The 12,961-nt window shown below is 33.1% G+C and overlaps 1 long non-coding RNA gene across 1 annotated transcript; it reads left to right on the plus strand.

Moving 5' to 3' along the window:
* Positions 1-3,541: 3,541 nt before the first annotated feature.
* LOC127737921 (uncharacterized) lies at positions 3,542-11,225 on the plus strand. Its single transcript, XR_007999887.1, has 3 exons — positions 3,542-3,638; positions 8,119-8,174; positions 10,824-11,225. It is a non-coding gene; the product is annotated as an uncharacterized LOC127737921 (long non-coding RNA).
* Positions 11,226-12,961: the final 1,736 nt, after the last annotated feature.

Genomic DNA, 12,961 nt, shown 5'->3' on the forward strand with positions numbered 1-12,961 from the left:
TAACAGTATTATGTTTGTGTAGGTCAATATAAACTACGCTTTATGACCTCGGATGTTTCTTATAAATTGTAGCCGCTGCATCGTTCTATATCATGGTTCATGGGAGGTCACTGGACTCTGACTTACTTTCTCATTGACATTATCAATTGGTGAAACTTTGAAACTTTGAAAATTTACGGACGCCATCATGAGTTGGTTGACCGTTATGGAATATCTGTTTTACAGATGACGATGGATATGTTCTAATTGTCAAAACCACAATCCTGTCCTCTTTTCCTCGAACGTGACCTAACGAATTAGTCTTATCACCGGGTTTGTACTTACATGAGCGACACGACGGGTACCATAGTGGTGCAGGATCTGCTTACCCTTCCGAAGCACATCAAATCAACCCCGGTTTTTGGTTGGGTTCTTGTTGCTCAGTTGTTAGTTTTTTATGTTGTGTTTTGTATGCTGTTGTTTGTCTTTTGATCTTTTGCCATGGCGTTTTCAGTTCATTTCGGTAGGTCACATTTGGGGAAAAGAGGACGGGATTGTGGTTACGACAACGGTCAACCAACTCGTGATATTGTATATTGAGTACTAGATAACTCCTGACTATTATCTCGGTCTTTTTCTGAAATTAGTTCTATCAAAACTTTTGATTTTTCAACCTTGTATACCACCATTCCCCATGTGAAATTGAAAAATCGTCTAAAAAAAATAATCCACAATGCTTTTCAACATAAAAATGGTAACATACGCTATAAATTTATTGCTTTGGGATTCCATAAGGCATATTTTGTTAATAGTGAACAAAAGGGTAAAACATGCTACACAGAGGAACAAGTGATCAGTATTGACAACATATTTGTTGAATTTGGAGGTAGACTTTTCAACAAATTGTCGGCATTCCTATGAGAACGAACTGTGGGCCTCTCCTTGCCGACCTCTTCTTATTTTCATATGAATCGGAATTCCTTCAGACACTTGTCAAAAACAAGAAGATCAAAGAAGCCAGGTTCTTTAATTTCATTTTCAGATATATTGATGATGTACTTTCCATTAACAATCCGACCTTTTCTGATTGGGTTCCATTAATATATCCCCCAGAACTAGAAATTGAAGAAACAACAGACACGGCTTCCTCCGCCAGGGGTATGTCAAAGAACGTCTCGTCCTTTTTCTAAAAAAGTTCATAATAAGAAGGTACCAAGACCTTGTCACAGTGATAAATTTTCCGTATCAACTTCACAAATAATACACGATGGTCTTGAAGTATAGATTCTGCGTACTGACGTTGTTTATCATCTTATTAACGTGTTATAGTATTCTTTTATTTGTCTTTATTAATATTACTTTTACTGTTAAGTCCGGGTGTTAAGTCTGTTTTTGTGATATCCATTTGAAGTGGCTCTGTACTTATGTATCCCGTCATACTTTGAACGACAAAATTATTTTATATCTACCTGTGTGACGTCAAACGCGATTCTACGCCAGTACTTAAAATCTTTCAATCCTTTATGAGTGGATTTTACATAGATAAATAAAATCGTATAATAAAAAAGCTTAATGAGGATGTTTAATTTGATGTATGCCTTTTTGTGCTTCTTTGTTACATTTGTTTGTTTTTATAGTGATTAAGATGATAACACAATGTTGACTGCTGTACCCCTATTTTTGACATTTTTACCTATTGTGTCTGTTTGTTTTGTTCACGCATCGTTGTCAATATAATGGAATTTGATGCGATTGTCATACAAGTGAGAGGTTTTGCTAGCTATAAAACCAGGTTCAATCCACCATTTTCTACATAAGAAAATGCCTGTACCAAGTCAGGAATATGACAGTTGTTATCCATTCGTTTGATCAATGTGTTTGAGCTTTTGATTTTGCCATTTGATTAGGGACTTTCCTTTTTGAATTTTCCTCGGAGTTCAGTATTTTTGTGATTTTACTTTTTACGATAAAACTAAAATTGACTTGCATGTATCCTAGGCTTTTTACTTGTCATGAGCAGCACGACATGCAGATGCTACACGTGAAGCAGAAATTGTTTTGTGGAGTTTTTTCCTTCTTCTTATCCAAAGGAATATATAAATGAACAATAAAATGAAATAAAATTCCAAAGAGTATTTAAATCCCAAGTCAATCCTATTCGGGAAATATAATCATAAGTCTATTTCAAATATTTGATAGTGTCCAATTAATTATTTCTATTTTAAGTTTTAACATTAAGAAATCTTTTTGAAATATCACGTTGGTTGGCTTATATGGGCCTTTAATTACCGAAACATATATCCATATCATGTACTGTTGTGTGAAAAAAAAACCCTCATCAAATATACCAGGCTTATAATCTACTGAGTACACCAGAAGCGTTTCGTCTATATGAGACTCATAAGTGGTGCTCGAATTACAACACTCGGAAAGTTAAGGGGTCCGTAGGTGACCAGCGTTGAAATTTTGTTGTGATAACTGGCTGTCTTAGTGAGCAGGATGTTAAAGAAGGAAGTCACGCCCGATTTAAAAGGAGACTAGAAATCTGATGTGCCGTGTACACTGCCACGCCCTCTACACGTTCAGAACACTTACAACAACTCTTTTGGGGGTCCAAATATGATCTTTTGTATCTGGACGTGAGGACTGTTGCTTTGGTTGTGCAATAAGTATAAATACGTCCGTCTGACATTATCTCCGAAAGTATGAGAGTAAACTTGCATGAAAACTGGGCTATCATGGGTGATGCATAGATAAAAGGAGAAGATTATTCTATGGACATGCATGCAGATGATGTATGGATAGAAGGAGAAGCTTATTACATGACCATGCATGATGGGTGATGTATAGATAAAAGGAGAAAATTATTCTATGGCCATGCATGACGGATGATGTATTTATGGAAGGAGATGTTCATTCTATGGACGTGTATGGGTTATTGGGTTTTGTAATTCTAACTAATTTCACTTCAAAAGTTGTCTTTTTATACCTCAATTTGTTTCATTTGAACAAACACTTACTATAATTTTACCTGAACTTTATGTATGATGCTTGTACATTGACTAACGATATTTGCATCGGGACGTAGATCTACGATGTTATAACATGAACTTACGATATTTGTACTTGAACTTAAGATATCTGAACATTTAATCACGATATGTGTACGATATTTTTATTAACTTCTTTAATTTTTCACATAGTACATTAATAATTTGAGGCATCGTATCAACAATCCGGTCAGGTATATAATTTATTTCAGTTGACATACAGCCGATTTTATCCAGTCCAATATTTCTGAATAAAGCGGTGAAATTTCATTGTTAAGGGTTTTTTAATGTAACTATTATTCGCTCCACTACCACCAAGTAATAAAGAGTCATAATTAACATGACTGAAATACAATATCAATCTGATCACATAAAACGTACTTTAATAGTTGGATATCTATCATAGAGGTATCATAGAATGTACTCACAAAGAATTACAATACATTTATGCATTATTAAGATTTTAATTAACCTGACAATTTATGATTTAAATATACAAGACAGTTCTTATTGTTTGATTTTAAATGTAAATAAATGGTTTTCATATCATCCTAAACTGTACACATAAGGATAATTAAAAACAGAATCAACAGTGTGTTCTATAACCAGGTAAATAATATAAAAAAAAAGCTTAAATTTGGAGGATAACTAAATATGCCTCGACTTTTTTAATTTATCTAGATCTTATAACAGAAATTGTACAAATACACCAGAAATATTTTTTACAAAGGGTATTTGTGTATGAACAGAAGTAAGTTTGTGATATATGATCAATGAGACAGCAACCCAATACAAATACCCCCAAAGACACATGGAGCTCCAGATATAGTATTCAACAAATGAATATGATCTATCTATTCTTAGCAGTTAAGATTAAAAAATATAAATATATAAAAGTAAGCTATTATTTCACTTTAACTTTCGACATGAAAAATTATGCATTACTCTTCATTACCTTTATCTTTATGGCAATCTATTTCAATGTCTGACAATGTTCCCGTGTGTCTTACTAAGGCACTTCATTGAGATTTATATTTAGATACATTGAACATAAACATAAATAGTATTCGTACAGTAAATAATATACCTCTAGATGTCTATTTGGTTTAATTTTTGTCCGGTTTATTTAAATTTCTCATTTAATCTCGTTTGATTCATATTATTATTTGCGAATTTGCGAATTTGGAAAATCGGCTTTCAAAAGTGTGAGCCTGACAAAATGCGTCACATCAGATGAGTCAGTCATTGATTCAAAAATCCATTTTTCTGCTTATTGGTCAACACAATGAAGAAGAAATATCCTTTATTATATTTTTCTATAAGTTTCTCCCGGAAAAGATTCAAAATATACAGAAGTGGTTTCCAATGGGTTTGCGAACGATCAATAATACACGTATATGGCTCATTATCTTACCTCCTATACATTTCTAGGAATATGATTGGTTAAAACAACCGCGTGGAGACCGTGCATATTTCAATTGGGGTTAGTAGGCGGGGCTTATTTCAATACACGGTTGTTACGTCCCTTTATAAAAACAACACGGTGTTGAGGGAAAATCTGAAAGGTTTCAACAGACGAAGAAATTGATGATGAACGATCAAAATAAATTCATAAAACACATTTAAAGCTAACACCACTACAAAAGTCTAAAAGTCTGAAAAGACCAGTTTTTGTCTTAATTTGCATGAACTTTTACTCGACATTCTCCAAAAGTATGACTTGTGTCTTAATTTTTCTTGACAAATTCTCATTTATATTAAATTTGTATGAAATTTACTCGACATATTCTCGACATTCTGAATATGGTCTTAAAATTTCTTGACAAATTCTTGACATTTGAATACTGTCTTGAAATTTCTCGACATATTCTCGACATTCTTATTTTTTCTCAGTATGGCTTGACATATCAGTCTGAACATTTTGAATCGTGTCTTAAATTTACTTGACAGTTCTGAGTTTTACAAATCATGACCAATATTCATGATATAACTTTAATATCTTTATTTCTCTTTATATGATATACTGTTGTTTCAAGTTACACTTCTTTACAACAAAAATAAAAGTTGGGCATGTAAAATAATTGAAAATTTGGGTATATAAATATTTTTACAAATGCAAATATGGCTATGAAATCTAAAGTATAAAACAATTTCAGTGTGGGTTTTTAAATAATTACAAATTTTGATTCCTAAATCTTATAAATTAAATGATTCAAACCAATCATACTGTAGACATATTTCATTCTACATTCATAATATTCAATGTTGATATGGTAAATAATTATTATACCAAAATGTGGTTTATATAAATAGCAAATTATGATGATATACAAATCATTCATTTAACAGAAGAAAAATTTGTGTAATGTCATCTGTTGGAATATATTAAGTATTACACATGGACAGGATGTTCCCCATAAAATTAAGGTATTCCACACCCCAGAGTACACGCAACTGTCAAATAGAAGTTATTGCTTTACCTGTAATCAGCCATACAACTTATCAGTTGACCGACCATGCCACTACAATTTAAAAAGTTTGTTGATAGATGAAAATGAAAATCATCATTTTGATGAAAAAAAATTGAATTGAAATGGATTTTCTTCATCAAAATTATGAAGTTAATTATTTTAACATAAAAACAAATTGAATAATTCCCAAAGATTAAAAGAAAATTATTATCTACTCCAGGAATAATAAAAAAAGATGTATTTATAATGGGTCCCATCAATGATTTCTATAGAAATCATCGGTCTTATGAAATGGTTCTCAAACAGACATGCATAATATAGATCTAAACATTTTTTTCTTTTCAGGAAGGAGTTATCACAAATATTTATTTTTGATAAAAAATTATAAAATTCAACACTCAAATTTAAAAAAAAATGTTTTTGGGTTGTTCTAAAAAATGAATAAGGTTTTTGAATCAAGATGGGAACAAATTCTTTGACCTAAACGAAAGCCCCCCCCCCCCCCCCCCCCCTCTTTTTTTAGCCACACAAACCCAAAAGATGAATTGTGGGGTCCAAAAGAGATACAAGACACCTATTTTAGTAAAGCAAATTTGACTGGCAGTTTTGCTAACGGCAAAAATCTAAATGCTGTTTGTCAATACCTTCGACTTATATTCCAAGTGAAAACAATTACTTAAATGTTTAATAAAAATAAATCAAAATTAAACTACATGGGGGATTATTCAGGGTATTCCAACTTAGTTGCACCAAAAAGGTATCTTACTATACCAAATTAATCCTTGATTCTTCAAAGTTTACTTTAGCCATAATAAAAAGGAGTATATAATAGCAATAGAATGTCATAAACAGTGCAGAATAAGTCTGTTTACATTTCAGGCGAAATTTATACTGTTGAGATAGTGTCAAGACATATTTAAGACTGTCAAGAATGTGTCGAGACATATTCGGACATTATTTAATATGTCAAGAATATGTCGAGACATATTCAGACATTATTAAGAATGTCAAGAATATGTCAAGACAGATCGAGACAAATTTAAGACAGTCAAGAATTGGTCGAGACTAATCCAGACTCTTATCAGATGATACAGGAAGTGTCGAGAAATTTTAAGACAATGTTCATACTGTCAAGACACTTGTCAAGAAAAATCAAGAACCTTATTAGACAAATTCATACTATGTCAAGAATTTTTAAAAATTATTCAGACAAATTAAGAATGTCGAGTAAAAATTCATGCAAATTCAGACAAAAACTGGTCTTTTCAGACTTTTTGACTTTTGTAGTGCACGTTGTTATTTTTGGCATTTGTTTTTGAATAGACCAATGGAAGTAGGTTCTTGATACTAAGTATTGAAGACTTAATCACTTTGATAGACCACTAGTCTAAATACCACAATTTAAGGTAGTCAGTAAGATAAATGCGTTACACAGTGTGCTAGTGACCTAATACGATATATATGGGGTCATGGAATTTACTGACCCCATATTTATCGTATTAGGTCACTAGCACACTATGTAAACAATAATGTATGCGAGACAGTATTCCATAATAAGGATAAAAAACTAGTTAAAATGTAGACTATTTAATTTGTGTCTTTTGACCCGCTGACTTGTTGACCTGTCGAATTGCTGAACAAAATATATGTTGGTTTATGTGTTGTTAACCCGAAGATCTGTCGAACCTGTTCTCCATAGTTAATTAAGCGTTTATTTTTGAATAAAGGAAAATTTGGAATGCGCTGTAATTTGTGCTGACACGGCATATCAATATAAACAAAATTTGCCGGAACTACATAAAAGTATACTAAATTTGGGCCCATAATTATACCATATTCCGCAAGGGGGGTATATAGGCTACCTTATATCTGCCTGACTACCTTACCTCCTAAGACTTCGTCACACAATTCCAACTACCAACCAGAACCTTTAGTTGTTATTGTGCAGGGTAAGCTATCAATCATTGATGTTCAAATCTCTTGTATTTAGTTTGCCAACGTCACTGCTATTACAATGAAATGAACAAGGTTTTTTTAACCAATTTTGATCACATTGATATATTTTCTAAACCTGTTTCTATTAATACATAGAGTTATTAACCTATAAATTCTAGAAAAATGTTGTCGAGTATAGTAATCGGAGTATGTTTATTTCATATATCTACGACTCTCGGAAACTGACACTCAAAAAGATAATGATACTCAGTACCAATTTCATTATGACGTAAGTTTCTATATGTCTTTCTTCATTGGGAATGTTTATACTTCTTGTTTTATGGATGTTTTCACATTACAACACCTTATATAGTTTTGTTAATATTTCTCGTTTTGTTAAGATAAGGAAGCATTGTTATGGGAATTATCTTGTGTAATGTTAAAACATTTCATTACTCCACAACTGTACACTGCCAGCTGGTGTAGTTGGCCAACGTCGCTATGTTTCAGATTCATTTGTAACATTTAAAAATACATATGTCTATCAGTATTACAAAATAAGAAGTTGTAAGCAGGAGTTTCTTGTGTTATTGAATTAGACCATAGTTGGTAAAACAAGCGAGTTCAGCAAAACAAAATATGAGCTATCTAGCACTTTCTATAGTGTTTCTGTTCATTTTCAGGAATACATTTCTTAAACATGGACAGCATCTTAGAAAATTCAAAAGAGAAAGAAAAGGTGAGTCAGATTGAAATGGAACTGGTGTTATCAATCGTCTATGTGTTAATATTTAAATTGTCTTAGTACACTAGTCATAACAAGCCAATGTTTGCAGTTGCTGTTACTTTTAATAGACACTGCAATGATACTAGCTCGTTCGGGGCAGTAAATCTTGCCAAACAGAAAATTTCCTTTACTCAGCAATAAAGTTTAGAAGAACTTATTAACATTCGTTTGATGTTTTTGAGCTTTTGATTTTGCCATTTGTTAAGGGACTTTCCGTTTTTGAAGTTTCCTTGGAGATCGGTATTTTTGTTATCTTACTTTTTCGATAACAATAGGATTATTGTTCCTTTCCAAAGATTCTTCTGTAGCAACCTTGGACTTACGAGTGGCACTGAGAAACATATTTTGCCTGATAACCTATAACGTCTGATCTGACCTATTGAAAACACATTACGAAATTAATTTTCTAAGCGTTATCACGTTTTTTTAATATAGGGGAGAGTTGAGATCTCACAAAACATGTTTAACCCCGCGGCATTTATGCGCCTGTCGCAAGTCAGGAACCTTTGGCCTTTGTTAATCTTGTATGTTTTTTTTTTATTTTGGTGCATTTATATGTTTCGGAGTTTAGTGTGACGGTCATTTTCGCTGAAATAACACACATTTTTGTTTAGGGGCCAGCTGAAGCCCGCCTCCGGGTGCGGGATTTTCTCGCTGTGTTGAAGACCTATTGGTGGCCTTGGACTGTTTTCTGCTCTTTAGTCGGGTTGTTGTCTCTTTGACACATTTCCCGTTTCCATTCTCAATTTTATCTTAAAAATACAGATTTTTAAAATCCGATTTTTGTTCTGTAAACGAGACCTTGCATACAACTGTACTCAATTAAGACAGACTGTGTAATGAAAGAGACATTTCTTCTTAGTGCTAAAGGAAAGCTCTTTCCAAATTATTAACTTCTATTTTCATTAAAACTGGGCTAAAGAGTTATACTAAAATTATATACTCTAGGAACGGTGTGAACCAATGAATAGATATGTGCAATCTAAAAATAGCTTCTCTTCACACAAGTATACCACATTCTACACTTAGAGCCAAACCAAAAAAAATTATCCAGCTTTGTTTCATGGATCCGAATTGCTAACTTACACAGATACAAATATCATATATGTAAAATAAAAATCAATGTTCAAACAAAACTTACAATTAAACTTTAATCATGAAGATGGTGGAGTTTTTTTATTCACACTTATTCTTCACGTTCAGAGGACATGTTTTTCGACGGACTACCGGGATTCGTATAGGAATCAACTGTGCCCTTCTGCTTTCAGACCTTTTCCTTTATTCTTAGGAGGAAAACTTCATTCGGGAGCTCCCTAAGAAGAATAAAGAGTGTCACAGATGACCATGGCTTACATCAACTTCATTTGAATTTTGGTGGATAGTTGTCTCATTGGCAATCATACCACATCTCCTTATTTATTATATGGATATGTTCTTGAGAGACGGTGCTTCTTCCGGTGCACCTGTGTTAACCTACGTAGTGAGGGTCGTGGTGTTGTCTGTTTTTTATAGGAGTTTTGTTTTTTGTATTTCCTCCTTGGTATCTTCTTTCTCTCTTCCTAAATTGTTTGTTACTGAAAATGCAAAACGCCCAAAAGTAATCAGAATGTGCAAATACAAACATGACTGTCTCCTTTTCCCAAGCAGATTAAAAAAAAATTGATTCTTAAAAACGAAAATTTGCACTTGACCAAAGAAATATTAACAAAAAAAACGTACTCGAAAAAGGGGAAGGTCCATAAAAACATAAAATCAAACGCTCGACTATATCAACCAACGGAACGAATGGAAAACAACTGTCATATTTTTGACTTGGTACAGGCATTTTCTCAAGAAAATGGTATGCTTAACCTTGTTTCACAGCTAGCTAAATCTCCCACTTGTGTGACATTTGTTTTTAGTTCCGTTATATTAACAAAATTGGGTGAGCAAACCAAACAGGCATAATTGGTTAACGTGACAACAATTTGGACCCAGAGCCCAAAACTGTGTAAACATACCGGTATATTACAGACATAAAAACACAACTCACTTAAAAATTCAAACAAACATACAGATAAAGTTTGATAGTACATACAATACTATTATTAAATGATATCATCCAATCCAGTGGCGGATCCAGGGGGGGGCGGGGTAGGTTCCGGGGGTTGGAACCCCCCTTTTTTTGACGATCAATGCATTTGAATGGGGACATATAGTTGTAACCCCCCCCCTTTTATAAATGGTTGGATCAGCCCCTGAAATCAGCCCTAATACTGGTAAATAAGCTTGTGCAATACTAATGAAATCGCCCTGTTAATTTTAATACAGCTTTTCGGCCCGGTCCAATAGGGAAAAAAAAACGTATTAGCTCATCCATTTTGTATAATTGTTCTATGAACCTACTCGAAAATGCGGAGTAAACTTGAAAATAATAGTTTTAGATCAATAAACAATTGAGACATTTTACCAGAAAATGTTTTCCCTTCTTTTCCTCATGATTTTGACTGTTAGTTTCGCCTCCTCGTCAGTCAGAAGATTTTTTTTTAAAAGAAGTCCCTGTTTGCCTATATATATATAGATTAGAAAAAAAACTTTTTAAAAAATTTTGATTAATTGCAGAAATATGTTGGTGCTAAAGCAGGCCAATGGAGAGGTCATCGAGATTTATATGAAGGGAACAGTGAATTGTATGTTGACATTCTTTCACAACCAGATAACGGAGAAATCAAAGGAACCGGCAATGACAGCTATTATGGAAATTTCGTTTTCAGAGGATTTTGTGCAGGGAATAGTACAGTTGCAATAAAAGCCAATAGTTTTACTAGAAACAGAACTATCAGTATTCTATATAATGGACAGAGAGCAAACGATGAATGCATCAAAGGGAAATATGAAATAAGTTCAAACGATAGACATTTACCACTGCTTCACGCAGGAGAATTTACACTGCGATGGATTTCAAACAGTCACTTATTTGTACAGACAAATTAGATTTCAATATGAATAAATGCATGCACACTTTGCCTTGTGTATAATGCTTTGATTCAATAAACATGAATCGTTACATTACCTTTGTATTGAAAATAAGGCTAAACGTAATATCAGATTGTAGTAAATAATGGGTCAAAGATATGGATTTACTTGCTCAAAGTAACAATCCAAACAATCAAAATTGAAACTACACTAAGAATGCAAGTCACACTCCAACAAGACAGGATTATGCACAAGCAGGAGAGGACGACTCGTAACAATAATTTTTAAAGTAAATTTATTCAGCAATACGAATTTCCGCCAAAAACCAACATACTATTTGTGTTCTCCGTTAATTTCAATATAGAACATACACAAGAAAACTCTGAATGTATAAAAAAAATATAGCAAGTAGATAGTCGAATACCATTTAAATATTCGAATACTAAAATAAGAGTAAAAAAGATCTTCCGATAAAGCCAATTGATTGATTACATAAGTCGGAAGATTAAATCAAGTAATCGATAGCAAGTAGACTCTTTTACGTGTTCTGACATATTGTGGCATTGGGAAATCTATCATATAACTTTAAGACAAGTCACAATATGATAGTTAAAGTTGTTGAATAAGATGTCATAAAAATATTAAGAAACCCAATGGACGAAAATTAGCAAGAAGTACCAGCCCAGTAGCCATCACTTCTGTGTTGACATGAATTCTCATTGATATTGTCGTAATCATAAGTTAACTGATTACAAAACTTTGAAAATTACAGAAATACTAAGTATATTCTACCCAGGAATAGATTACCTTAACCTTTCGGAATTTTGGGACCTCAATGCTCTTCAACTTCGTACTTTATTCGACCTTTTTAACCTTTTTTGATTCGAGCGTCACTGATGAGACTTTTGTAGACGAAACGCGCGTTTGGCGTACACAATTTTAATTCTGGTATCTATAATGATATAAAAAAAAGATGATGGGGTATATGATTGCCAATGAGACAACTCTACCAGAGACCAAATGACATAGATGTTAACAACTATAGGTCATCGTACGGCCTTCAAAAATTAGCAAAACCCATACCGCATAGTCAGCTATAAAAGGCCCCGAAAATGACAAATGTAAAACATTTCAAACGAGAAAACTAACGGCCTGATTTATGAACAACATAATGAACGAAAAGAAAATATGATATACAGCAACAAACGACAACCACTGAATAACAGGCTACTGACATGGGACCAGCACATACAGAATGTGGCGGGGTTAGACATGTTTGCGAGCGCCCAACCCTCACCTAACCTGAGTTTATTTGTAAGGAAAATTGTGATAGACCTACAATACATTTGAAGCAACAGTAGTTTACCGATCTCATAAATCCACCCAGAACACAAATCAATGTAAAAACAAAACCCGATGGAATCGCATGAACTCCAAAGTAAGTAAATTGCTATTAAATTTCTTATCTTGATTACCCCAGAAAAAATGACAAAATATTATAAAAACATAAATAAATCAGCTGTCACAGTGTACAATTGCACTATGTATTAAATCACAGCATGAAAAATCATAAATATAACCATAGAAAGTCAAAGGTTAAAGCATAAATCAATAAAACCAGGAGCAGAAGGGTTTTAGTTAAATTCCAACTACCAATTATAGAAAATTATGGATGCAAATACCAGAGTGACTATGAAAAATCAAATTCTTTCCTGTATAGTTGTATAGACCCAGTCATCAGTTATATAATTTCTTAATTGCTAAATGGTCAAGCCGTCCGTTAT

Source organism: Mytilus californianus, unplaced genomic scaffold (assembly GCF_021869535.1).
Source record: "Mytilus californianus isolate M0D057914Y unplaced genomic scaffold, xbMytCali1.0.p SCAF_4, whole genome shotgun sequence".
In the NCBI taxonomy this organism is placed as follows: Eukaryota; Metazoa; Mollusca; class Bivalvia; order Mytilida; family Mytilidae; genus Mytilus; species Mytilus californianus.